Below are 13558 nucleotides of genomic sequence, written 5' to 3'. Positions count from 1 at the left end.
CAATAAGGGCTCAGTACAGAGCTCTTCACATAATACGTGCCCAGTCCAGTGGACCTCCCTCCCCCTTCATATCCGACAGGTGACCACTCTCCCCACCTTCAAAACCTATTAAAAGCGCATCTCCTGGACTAAGCCCTCCCTATCAGCGTGGCTTACTGGAAAGAGCCCGGGCTTGGGAGACAGAGGTCGTGGGTTCTAATCCCAGCTCTGCCACTTGTCACCTGCGTGATTTTAGGCAAGTCACTTAACTTCTCAGTGCCTCAGTTACCTCATCTGTATAAGGGGGGTTCATTCATTTATTCATTCAATAGTATTTATTGAGCGCTTACTACGTGCAGAGCACTGTACTAAGCTCTTGGGATGAACAAGTCGGCAACAGATAGACACAGTCCCTGCCGTTGACGGGCTTACAGTCTAATCGGGGGAGACGGACAGACAAGAACAATGGCAATAAGTTAAGACTGTGAGCCCTACATGGGACCACCTGATTACCTTGTATCTACCCCAGCGCTTTGAACAGTGCTCGGTACATAGTAAGCGCTTAACAAATACCACCATTATTATTATTATTATTACTCCCTCTCCCTTCTGTGTCACCCTTACAAGTGGACTTGTACCCTTTACTCACCCCATCCTCAGCTCCACAGTACTTAGGTTCATTTCTTTCTATTAATGTCTGTCTCCCCCTCTTGACCTTAAATCTCTTGTGGAAAGGGAACGTCTCCCAACTCTGTTCTATTGTATTCTCCCAAGCGCTTAGTACAGTGCCCTGCACTCGGTAAGCACTCAATAAGTGCAATTGTTTGATCGCACACAATTGCATTCAAGGTGGTGGTGGTGATGGGGGTGATGAGATGGGGAGGTTGGTTAGGACCAGGAAAGAGAAGGACTGGTTTGGTGTAAGTGGCAGGTTGGGTATTCCAGGTGGGGACACCCCCATCTTCACCCACTCTATCGTCAAAGAGGTGGGCCTCCCCTATGCCTGCCTCCTGGGGGAGGGGACACCCCCATCTCAGAATTCATAATCATAACTGTCTTGACTTATGTTGTCCTTCTGTCTCCGACCCATAGCGACACCACGGACACGTATCTCCCCGAATGCCTTGCTCTCCATCTGCAATCGTTCTGGTAGCGTATCCTTAGAGTTTTCTTGGTAAAAATCCAGAAATGGTTTACCATTGCTTTCTTCCACACAGTGAACTTGAGTCTCTGCCCTCGACTCTCTCCCCTGCTGCCGCTGCCCAGCTTGGGTGAGTTTTGACCTGTAGCAGATGGCCTTCCACTCGCTAGCCACTGCCCAAGGTAGGAATGGAACGGCTACGCCTCCGCTTGACTCTCCCTCCCGTAGCCGAGACTGGTAGAGGACTGGAAACTCTCCAGTTGTGACCCTGAGGGGGGGAATCATATCCGTGGTATTGTTAAATGCTTACTATGTGCCAAACGCTGTACTATGTTCTAACGTAGATTCAAGATAATCAGGATGGACCCAGTCCTTCTCTCACATGGGGCTCACAGTCTAAGTAAGAAGGAGAAAGGGTAATAACTCTCCATTTTGCAGATGAGGAAACTGAGGCACGGAGAAGCTAAGCAACTTGCCCAAAGTCACACAGCAAGCAGGTGGCGGAAGCAGGATTAGAAATCAGGTCCCCTGACTCCCAAGCCTGTGTTCTTTCTCTTAGGCCCCGCTGCTTACAAGGCTCCAGGCCTGCTCCGTAATAATAATAGTAATTGTGGTTTTTGTTAAGTGCTTACTGTGTGTCAGGCACTGTACTAAGTGCTGGGGTGGATACACGCAAATCAGGTTGGAAACAGTCCCTGTCCTCACATGGGCTCACAGTCTCAATCTCCATTTTACAGATGAGGTAACAGGCACAGAGAAGTAAAGTGACTTGCCCACGATCACACAGCAGACAAGTGGCGGTGCCGGGATTAGAACCCATGACCTTCTGACTCCTAGGCCCGCACTCTATCCACTACACCATGCTGCTCCATCCTTCCCTCACCAGTGCGGGGGCTAGTGGGTTGGTCGGGGGGAGGCTCCCTTTGATGGCACAAGCCAGGGCACCATTCTGCTGAGCGCGGGGCCCGGCCCACGCGAAACTTGCCAGCCCCCCGCTCCGGGCAGTCCCGGCCGGGTCCTAGTCGGGATGGGCCCAGCGCCAGACCCTCTGCCCCGGGGTTGAGGTGGGGAGGGGGGATAGGTGGAGGCGGCAGGCTCCTGATTTCTTTATTTATTTATTTAAAGTGCCGCGTCTGTTGGCCTGAGACAAGGTGGCTGACACATACCTGGCTGGATCAGCCCTGCGGGATGGGGGTGGCTTGGGGGCGGTGGGAGGAGTGGGGGGTGGGGGGAGTGGGGAGGCAGCCTTTGATACACCGAAGCAGAGATGGGGAGATGGAGAGGCCGTGGGGGTGGAGGGGGGCCAGGGCGGGGGGCCAGGGGCCAGGGGTGATGTAACTCAGCCTGGAGGCAGCTCCTCCCCCAGCTCCCCCTGCCCCAGCTTCCCCAGGCCTTGTGGTGCCAGGGAGCAGTTAGGAGCAGTAAAAAGCAAAGACCGAGATTCCCAAACCCCAAAACAGAGAGACCGAGAGTACCAGATTAGAAGGCCAAGACCCTGGGCTGGAGAGATCTAGATTCCCAAACCAGAGAGATCAAGAGTCCCAGATTGGAAGGCCAGGAGCCCAGGCCGGACAGACCGAGAATCCCTTATCAGAGAGACCGAGAGCCCTAGACCGGAGAGGCTGAGAATCCTAGCCCGGAGAGTCCAAGAATAATAATAATAGTAATGACATTTGTTAAGCACTTACTATGTGTGAAGCACTGTTCTAAGCGCTGGGGAGATACAAGGGAATCAGGTTGTCCCACGTGGGGCTCACAGTCTTAATCCCCATTTTCCAGATGAGGTAACTGAGGCTTAGAGAAGTGAAGTGACTTGCCCAAAGTCACACAGCTGACAAGTGGCGGAGCAGGGATTAGAACCCATAACCTCTGACTCCCAAGCCCGGGCTTTTTCCACTGAACCACGCTGAGAATCTCAGGCCAGAGAGAACAAGAATCCCAGACTGGAGAAAACAAGAGTGCTGGGTGGAAGAGACTCTCATAGGCTGACTTGGGGGTTCCCCCAGCTCAATCACAGTCCTGTTCTGGGATGGGGGTTTGGACCTGGATTCACTCCTTGGGTGAAAACCCCAAATCCAGAACTCTGGACTGACATCCACTCAGCCTGCCAGCGACTCAAAGAATCCTCCCCAAGGGGAGAGAAGAAGTGAAAGAGATGGAGAAACGCAGAGACCCAGAGACAGAGACACAGGGGGAAACACCCATGTGCATATACATACATGAGGCACCCAAGCACACACACGTAGGCATGCTAACAAATACTCACACACCCATACATATATGTTCAGGTCTACCCACATGGATACATGCAAAGATGCCCCAGCCCTTTTGAGTCAGATACGTGGTCCATTGTAATAATAACAGTAAAAATAATTACGTGCCAAGCACCCTTCTAAGCGCAGGGGTAGATACAAGGTAATCAGGTGGCCCCACGTGGGGGTCACAGTCTTAATCCCTATTTTACAGATGAGGTAAGTGAGGCACAGAGAAGTTAAGTGGCTTGCCCAAGATCACACAGCAGACAAGAGGCAGAGTCGGGTTTAGAACCCACACCCTGTAACTCCCAAGCCCGTGTTCATTCAACTAAGCCACGTTGCTTCTCTTCATTATGCCATCGGGACCTGTGGGCCTCCAGGTGTATGTAGCATTACGGGCCCAGAATCAGCCGAACGTCATGACACTGGGGCCGGATTACCACTCCCGTGGGCCGGGGACTGTCAGATTCTCTGGTACCCCTACACACATGCCTTTTTCCTAATCTAAAACAAAATGGCTAAATCTCTGGCATGAAAGCTATTAAAGTTTCACTAAACTTTTGATGAACATAGAGCCATCCTGTGGTGACATTTCAGTCTTAAAACACGTAGAAAATAGTTTTAATTCAAAATAGCCGTCTTCTTACCTCAGAACAGCTGTTATATATACCCCAAACCATTAATCATACATAACCTACATATTTTCATATCTATAATTATGGATTTACTTTTGACAGGCCTCCTTAACGTGAAGCCCTTGACTGCATCCTCCAGAGCCCTTGTATTTGTGGCCACCTGCCTGGACCTAGTGTTTCTTCTAGTGTTTAGACACCCAGTGTCTGCCCAGGTGAAGACAGTGACCCTCCACCATTGTCTTCCAGAGCTATGTTGTTGTTTATGGTATTTATTAAGTGCTTACTATGTGCCAGGCACTGCTCTAAGCGCTGGGGCGGGGCAGGGGGGTACAAGGTAATCGGATTGTCCCATGTGGGGCTCACAATCTTAATCCCCATTTCACAGGTGACGTAACTGAGGCACAGAGAAGTTAAGTGACTTGCCCAAAGTCACACCGCTGACAAGTGGTGGAGCTGGGATTAGAACCCATGACCTCTGACTCCCAAGCCCATTCTCTTTCCATTGAACCAGGCTGCTTCTCTGCAGCAGATACAAGCTAATCAAGTTGGACGTAATCCCTATCCCACATGGTGCTCACAGGCTTAATCCCCATTTTACAGATGAGGGAACTGAGGCACAGAGAAGTGAAGTGACTTGCCAAAGATCACACAGCATAGTGGATAGAGCACAGGCCCTGGTGTCAGAAGGTCATGGGTTCTAAGCCCGACTCTTCCACTTGTCTGCTGGCTGGCCTTGGGCAAGTCACTTCACTTCTCCGTGCCTCAGTTACCGCTTCTGTAAAAGGGGGATTGAGACTGTGAGCCCCACATGGAGCAGGGACTGTATCCACCCTAGTACTTAGTACAGTACCTGGGACATAGTAAGTGCTTAATTAATACCACTTTAAATAATCCCACTTAAATAATACTTGGCATTATTATTACCAAGTGGCAGAGCAGAATTAAAACCCAGGTCCTCCTGATTCCCAGGCCCATTTCTCTCCTGGGTCCATGTGAACACAGACACTGCCTGTGAGCCTAAGACATTGGTGGGAAGAGGGAGTTTGAGCATTTAAAATAAAATACCTGACAAAAAGATTCCCGGTGCTGTATCTACGCCAGACAGGGGGTAGACTAAAACTTCAGTTTCATCCTGCACTTTCAGCAGCAGAGGCAGCCAGGCTCCTGTGGGACTCAGATTCCCGAGTTCACTCTCGCCTAGAGTAAAAATTAGGGCTACAAGAAGGGGTAGAAGTCAGAGCCACATCCTTCGGATTCCCTACTTGATTGGTGCTTTGAGATCCTCTGAGCCACAGTCCCTCAGGCTCCAGGCGCCTCTGGGGACCTCAGCGCCAGCCCCTTGGGAAATCAATTTCCGGAAACAGCCCCCACCCCGGCTCCCCGGGGAGATTTTCGCAGGAAGCCCGGCCCGGGGCATCCTTGGATTTTAATCTAGTAAATGGGAAACACATTGATCGCAGGAAGGTTGGAAACTCTAGTGCATTCTAACATCTCATAAATTTCCCTGTAGCTGTATGGACCAGCAGATGGAATGTACAGATCAGCTCCATATGGACAGAGCCACAGGGCGGAAGATGTCTTCCGGGGGGCGGGGGGAGGAAGTTGGCACCAATTTTGGGTTGGCTCCCAATGGCCAGGCGGATTATAAGGTGTGGGTGTGAAGGGTGGGGGGCAGTCCCAGAGACCCCAGACAAATCTCCCACCTTCAACCATTCATTCAATTGTATTTATTGAGCACTTACTGTGTGCAGAGCACTGTACTAAGCACTTGGGAGAGTATAATACAATGATAGACACATTCCCTGCCCACAACAAGCTTACAGTCTTCTTTCCCTTCAGTCAGGCTGGCCTTACCCCCTCTCCCCCCGGGCTGGCGGGGTGCTGCAGGGAAAATCCTCTTCCCAGGGTGAGAGAAGCCCTGAGGCTGAAGAACTGATCTGTTCCCCCCAATCCAGGGGTCCTGGGGCACCCCTGGCCCCACAACACTCTTCCTGAGCAAGGAGGTTTAAGACAGTTTTACCCACTCGGTGATAATAACAATAAAGATAACATTTGTTAAGCACTTACAATATGCCAAGCACTGGGCTACATGGATAGCTGGGTGGATACAAGCAAATTGAATTAGACACCGTCCCTATTCCACGTGGGGCTCACAGCCTCAATTCCATTTTGTAGATGAGGTAATTGAGGCCCAGAGAAGTGAAATGATTTGCCCAAGGTCATACAGCAGACAAGTGGCGGAGCCGGGATTAGAACCCATAACCTTCTGCTGATTGGAGACCTGGGAGTATGGAGGGGCATCTCAGCATCTCTGTCAGACTCTCCCTGCCCCCTTGAGATTGCCAGGACCCCCAACCCCACTGTGACTTGACCTCTTAGGGCAAGGGAAGCAGTGCTGCATGAAACATAACCAACTCTGGTACTTTGTACTCTCCCAAGCACTTAGTACATGCTCTACATACAGTAAGCACTTAATAAATACAACTGATTGATTGATAACCCGGACAGATCCAACCCCTGCCCCACATGGGGCTCCTAATCTAAGGGGGAGGGAGAATAGGTATTTCATCCCCATTTAACAGATGAGGAAACTAAGGCGCAGAGAAGTGAAATGACTTGACCAAGGTCACACGACAGGCAAGTGGCAGAGACGGGATCAAAACCCAGGTCCTCTGACGCCCAAGACTGTGCTCTCTCCTCTAGGCCACCATGCTCTCCATGGTTCCGTGCTCTCCGGCACAGCTTCCTTTGGTCTTGGAGGTCGAGTCACAGCAGGGTTGGGAAAGTCTGTGACAGAGCAGCTGAGATGCCCCTCCGCACTCCCAGGTCTCAAATGAGCAGAAGGTCATGGGTTCTAATCCCGGCTCCACCACTTGTCTTCTGGGTGACCTTGGACAAGTCACTTCACTTCTCTGACCCTCACTCAGGTCCCTCAGCGTGGCTCAGTGGAAAGAGCCCGGGCTTTGGAGTCAGAGGTCATGGGTTCGAATCCCGGCTCGGCCACTTGTCAGCTGTGTGACTTTGGGCAAGTCACTTCACTTCTCGGTGCCTCAGTTACCTCATCTGTAAAATGGGGATGAAGACTGTGAGCCCCACGTGGGACAACCTGATTCCCCTGTGTCTACCCCAGCGCTTAGAACAGTGCTCAGCACATAGTAAGCGCTTAACAAATACCAACATTAAAATGGGGATTGAGACTGTGAGCCCCACACAGGACAGGGACCGTGTACAACTTGATTTCCTTGTTTCTACCCCAGCTTTTAGTAATAACCACGTGGGGCTCACAGTCTTAATGCCCGATTTACAGATGAGGTAACAGGCACTGAGAAGTTAAGTGATTTCCCCAAAGTCACCCAGCTGACAAGTGGCGGAGCCGGGATTTGAACCCATGAACTCTGACTCCCCAGCCCGTGCTCTTTCCACTGAGCCACGCTGCTTCTTTAGTACAGTGCCTGGCACATAGTAAGCACTTAACGAACACCACATATCATTATTATTATTTTGGATGAGAGCAGGGATTTGTGGGAAGCCGGGACATGCGGGAAGGCGGGACGCTCCAGGAGCTGGGACGTGTTGACAGATGGGACACGCCAGGAGCCAGGACACGCCAGAAGCTGTGACACACAGGGAACCGGGAACACGTCAAGAGCCCGGACAGGTTGAGAGCTGGGACGCATGGGGAGCCGGAACTCTTGGAGATCTGGGACATGGCAGGGGCCAAAACACGTAGGGAGCTGGGACACTCTGGGGAACCGGTCAGGAAATAGGGCAGCTCCCCAGGTGGCTTCTCCCCTCTCCCACCTCTCAGGGGACGAACTGGACGCCTGGCTGGGGAGGGGTGTCAAGAGGCAGTAGGTGGGAGGTCGCCTCCCTGAGAAGCAGCCCCTGGGAGCCATGCCAAGGTGGCTCTCCATCCTGCTCCCTGCTGGGAGTGCCAGCGAGACCAGGCGCAGGAACCCAGGAAGATCCCAGAATCTGGGGCAGCATTCCATCTGTGCCCTGCCTCCGGGCTTGGTAATAATAATAATAATTATTATGGTATTTGTTAAGCACTTCCCGTGTGCCAGGCACTGTAGTAAGCGCTGGGGTGGATACAAGCAAAAGGGGTTGGACATAGTCCTCGTCCCCTGTGGGGCTCACAGTCTCAATCCTTATTTTTGAGATGAGGTAACTGAGGCACAGAAAAGTGATTTGCCCAAGGTCACACAGCAGGCAAGTATATATATGTACATATTTTATATATATGTATGTATTCTATTTATTTTATTAACGATGTGTATAGATCGAAATTCTATTTATATTGACGCTATTGATGCCTGTGTACTTGTTTTGAAGTCTGTCTTCTCGCTTCTAGACAGTGAACCCGTTGTTGGGCAGGCATTTTCTCTCTTGGTTGCTGAACTGTACTTTCCAAGTGCTTAGTACAGTGATCTGCACATAGTAATCGCTCAATAAATACGATTGAATGAATGAATGAATGAAGTGGCAGAGCCGGGATTAGAATCCATGACCTTCTGACTCCCAGGTCTGTGCTCTATGCCACTATGTCAAGCTGCTTCTCCTTGCTTGGTACTGGGGGAGGGATGGAAGGAGGAGAAGACTTGGTCTCTGTCCTCTTTCGAGGAGCTGAAAAGCCAATACGCAGACCCCATGGGAAGACTAAACCGGGAGGGAGTACTGTAAAACCGGGGGAGAGCACTGTGTAACTGGGAAAGAGCTCTGGAAAAACACCAAGGGCCGAGGTGGTTTCTCGGACCAGGGAAGGATTGCTGGAGTCTTCAGAAGGGCTGGAGCCAGGGGGATTTAATCCAGAAAAATTTTCTGGCAGAGGCAGGCAGCAGAGCTATTTCACCACCCCCAGCCCTCAAATTGGAAAACCCTGGTGTTCAGACTCCCCACTTTTTCCAGATACACACACTCCCACCTCCCCAGACGTGCAGACCCTCACCTCTGCAGAGGTGAAGACCCCTATCGCTGGGTTATTCCTAGATTTGGGGGCGCACACAGGGTATTCCCCGCCCTCTCACCTCCATGTGACCAACCCTGATTTAACTCTCAGCCTCCACCTCCTCCTCCTGCCCCTTGGGGAGCAGAAGAGACTGGAGAGCAGTGGGGGGAGGGATGGGGGGCGCGGGGCACCCCTAGGGTCCAATTAGGGAGTAAATTGATTTACAGGGGTGCAGGGGCAGAGCCCAGGGCCCAAGTCCCCCAGGAGTGTCAGGATAAGAGGGAGGCAGCTGCTCCCTTCACGTTTTCAGCCTTAACCGGCTCAGAGGGAGATGGTAGGCAGTTCTGGAAACTTCAGAGCAGAGGAGAGAATCCTTCTTGGGCGGGCAAGGCCTGGAACAGGGAGGGGAGATCTCAGATTGGGAGGGTCAGGGCCAGGTCCTTTTATGTTGCCCTTCCATGACGCCCCCCCCACCCCACCCCCCTAGCTCCAGGGAGCCCCCAAGGGTCCTAACCATCCCTCCTGAAGGCAGAATTGCCGTTGTGGGCAGGGATTGTGTTTGTTTATTGTTGTATTGTACTCTCCCGAGCGCTTAGTACAGTGTTCTGCACACAGTAAGCTCTCAATATATACTATTGAATGAATGAATGAACGAATCGCCCAAGCTCACCCCTGGCCCAAGTCTGCCAGGTTGGAATTCTTGACCCAGCCCCTCCGTCGACATGAGGTGTTGTGATTACGGACCCTAGAAGCAGCTTGGCTTAGTAGAAGGAGAACGGGCTAGGGAGTCAGAGGTCGTGGGTTCTAATTCTGGCTCCGCCACTTGTCAGCTGTGTGACTGAGGGCAAGTCACTTCACTTCCCTGTGCCTCAGTTACCTCATCTGTAAAATGGGGATTAAGACTTTGAGCCTCACGTGGGACAATCTGCTTATCCTGTATCTACCCCAGCGCTTAGAACAGTGCTCTGCACACAGTAAGCGCTTAACAAATACCAACATTATTATTATTATTCTCTGTGCCTCAGTTACCTCACTGGTAAAATGGGGATTAAGACTGTGAGGCCCAGGTGGGACAACCTGATTACCCTGAATCAACCCCAGCGCTTAGAACAGTGCTTGGCACATAATAAGCGCTTAACAAATATCATCATTATTATTAAGGGGCATTATTAGAGCAGAAGCTCCTTGTGGACAGGGAACGAATCTTGGGATATAATTCTATTTATTGGTATTGATGTCTGTCTCCCCTCTCTAGAATGTGAGCTCGTTGTGGGCAGGGAATGTCAATGTTTATACTGTTATACTGTACTTTCCCAAGTGCTCAGTACAGTGCTCTGCACACAGTAAGTGCTTAGTAAATATGATTGATTGAATGAATAGTGCCTTGCATTCAGTCTTGTCTTATGCTGTCAAGTCGTGCCCAGCCCATAGCACCACCATGGACACAACTCTTCCAGAATGCCCTACTTCCATCTGCAATCGTTCTGGTAGCGGATCCATAGAGTTTTCTTGGTAAAAATATGGAAGCAGTTTACCATTGCCTTCTTCCACACAGTAAACCTGAGTCTCTGCCCTCGACTCTCTCCCATGCCGCGGCTGCCCAGCACAGGGGGGTTTTGATTTTTAGCAGATTGCCTGCCACTCTCTAGCCACTGCCCAAGCTAGGAATAGAATGGATCTGCCTCTGCCCGACTCTTCTTCTGAAGTCGGGACTAACAGAGAACTGGAAACTCTCCAAGTGTGACCCTGAGAGGGGTTACCTTCAATAGGTGCTCAATAAACACCTTTCCTGTCCACCCATCCATGCATCTGTCAGTCCATCTGTCCATTTGTCCTTCCGTCCTTCCATCCACCTATCCACCCACGACTCTGTCCATCTGTCCACCAATCCACCTGTCCACCATCCATCTGCCCATCCATCCACCCGTCTGTCCTCCTTCCATTCGTCCCTCCGTCTGTCCATTCATTCATCCACCCACCCACTCATCTGTCCATTCATCCATCCATTTGTCCACCCAGGCAATTAATAATAATAATAATCATGGTATTTGTTAAGTGCTTACTATGTGCCAAGTACTGTTCTAAGCACTGAGCACTGTTCTAAGTGCTGAACACTGTTTTAAGTGCAATGAATGGCACTTACTGTGTGCAGAACACTATACAAAGTCCTTTGGGAAGTGTCATTCGATAAAGTGGATAAACATGATCCTTACTCTCAAGGAGTTTACTGTCTACAATGGGAGACAGACATTAAAATAAATTACAGATAGGGAGAATAATAGAGTGTAAGGATACTTACCTAGGTGCTTTCATCCATTCCTTCATCCAACCACCCATCCATCTATCAATAATAATAATAATAATAATAACGGCATTTGTTAAGCACTTACTATATTCCAGGCACTGAACCAAGCACTGGGTGGATACAATCCATCCATCAGTCCACCCATATGTCCATCCATCTATCTATCCATCATTCATCTGCCCGTCCACCCAACCATCCATCTGTCCTTTTGTCCATCCATCCGTCAATCCAGCCATCTATGTATCCATCCACCTGTCGGGTGGTTCATCAACCCATCAGGAGGTGGGCCCCGAAGATTCCCCAGGCACCACTTCAATCCTTGTGGGCAAATAGGAGGAAGCGGAAGGGGAGAGGGAGAAGGGGGAAGGGGAGCCACTGGCCAGACGGTCCAGTGGTCAGAAGAGGTTAAGACCGTCTTGGGACATAAAAACACCTCGGGTGACTCCCACAGACTCGGCCCAGGGCTGGGCGTCCCGACTCTTGACTTCTATTTCTGGCTCATTTGCCGACTCGCTGTGTGGCCTTAGCATGTCAGTGCCCCTCTCTGGGCCTCAGTTGCTTCCTCTGTAAAATGGGATGATTCACCCCAGCCACTCTGGGCTCCCGGGGCCCTCGGTGGTGGTAGGCGTGATCACAAGGACCAGGGGCTTCCAGGGGTTGATGGAAGGAGGTTGCGGGCTCCTGGGGGGGCAGAAGGGGGAGGGGAGGGGTTATCACGGAAGGACTCCATCTCTTCTCCACCCCCCCCCCCCAGAAACTGCCCGGAAAGAACTGTCTTCTCAGGAGAGTATGGGACAAGGCGGAGACCTGGGCTGTTCAACTCTCAAGTCGTCCACCTCCTCCTTCTTGTCCTCTTCCTTCTCCACTTCCTCATTTTCCTCCTCCTCCTCTTCCTCCTCCTCCTCCTCCTCTTCCTCCTCCCCGTCCCCCTTCTTCCTGCCCCCTGCTGAGAACCAGGCTCCGCCGGGCAGGATCTGGAGCTGGAGCTGGGCCTCTCCCCCCATGTCCACTGCGCCCGCAGATAATAATAATAATAATAATGTTGGTATTTGTTAAGCGCTTACTATGTGCCGAGCACTGTTCTAAGCGCTGGGGTAGACATAAGGGAATCAGGTTGTCCCACGTGGGGCTCTCAGTCTTAATCCCCATTTTACAGATGAGGGAACTGAGGCACAGAGAAGTTAAGTGACTTGCCCACAGTCACACAGCCGACAAGTGGCAGAGCTGGGATTCGAACTCATGAGCCCTGACTCCAAAGCCCGTGCTCTTTCCACTGAGCCACGCTGCTTCTCCCTCTGGGGCCTCAGGGAGGAGGGGGTTGCTAGGCCAGCTCCCAGCCTCTCCCCAGCTGGGGGTGACCAGAGGTCGCAGGGGTCGCAGGCGGGGGGTTGGGAGAGCTTGTGGTGGGGGTGGGGTGTTGACCAGGCCCCCTGGCTCGGTCCCGTCCCAGAGATACACTCTCTGGTCCCATGGCCACACCGCGAGAGGAGCGCGCTGGCTGGCACAGCCAAGGGACAAAATAAGTGGGCGTGGACCCCTCTCCCTACTCCTCTCCGCTCCCTTTTCCCCTCCCTGCCTCCCCTTCCCACTTCTCCTCCCCTCCTCTCCTCTCGCCCTCCCATTCCCTCCTCCAGTCCCCTCCTCCCGTCTTCTGCCTTTCCCTCCTCCCCTCCCCATCTCCTGTCCCCTCTTCCCGTCCCCTCCTCCCCTCTTCTCCCGGCCCACCTTCCCATCCCCATCTGCCGTCCTCCACCCCTCTTCTGCCTTTCCCTCCTCCTGTCCGCACCCACCCGCTCCCTCCTCCCCTCTTCTCCCGTTCCCTCTTCCCGTCTCCGTCCTTCCGCCCCCTCCTCCCCTCCTTTTCCCTCCTCGCTCTCCCTCCTCCCCTCTTCTCCTTTTCCCTCATCGCTTTCCCTCCTCCCCTCTTCTCCGGGCCGCCCCCCTCGCAGTCCCGCGCCCCGGTTCCCTCCTCCTCTCTCTCCCTTTCCCTCCTCCCGTCCCCTCCCCGTGCCCTGAGTCCCGCAGAGGCCCCGGCCGTCCTGCCAGCTCAGAGCCGGGCCCGGTCAAGGGCGGGCCCGGCGGCCTCGGTGGGCCGGGGGATGGGGCGGGGGCGGGCCGGGGAACGGGTCCAGCAGCCGAGGCTCGTTGTCCTGGGCCACGGATGGATTCCGGGGCCCCGGGGGCGGGGCGAGGAAGGCCTGGCAGCTTGGCACCGGTCACCCCGCCACGTTATGGGCAGGCAGGGTCTGCCACATCCGCAGGGCAGGCCGCTCGCATGCCCTCGCCGGACTGCCC

This window comes from Ornithorhynchus anatinus, chromosome 11 (assembly GCF_004115215.2).
Source record: "Ornithorhynchus anatinus isolate Pmale09 chromosome 11, mOrnAna1.pri.v4, whole genome shotgun sequence".
NCBI lineage: Eukaryota > Metazoa > Chordata > Mammalia > Monotremata > Ornithorhynchidae > Ornithorhynchus > Ornithorhynchus anatinus.
Note: the sequence above shows the minus strand (reverse complement) of the source record.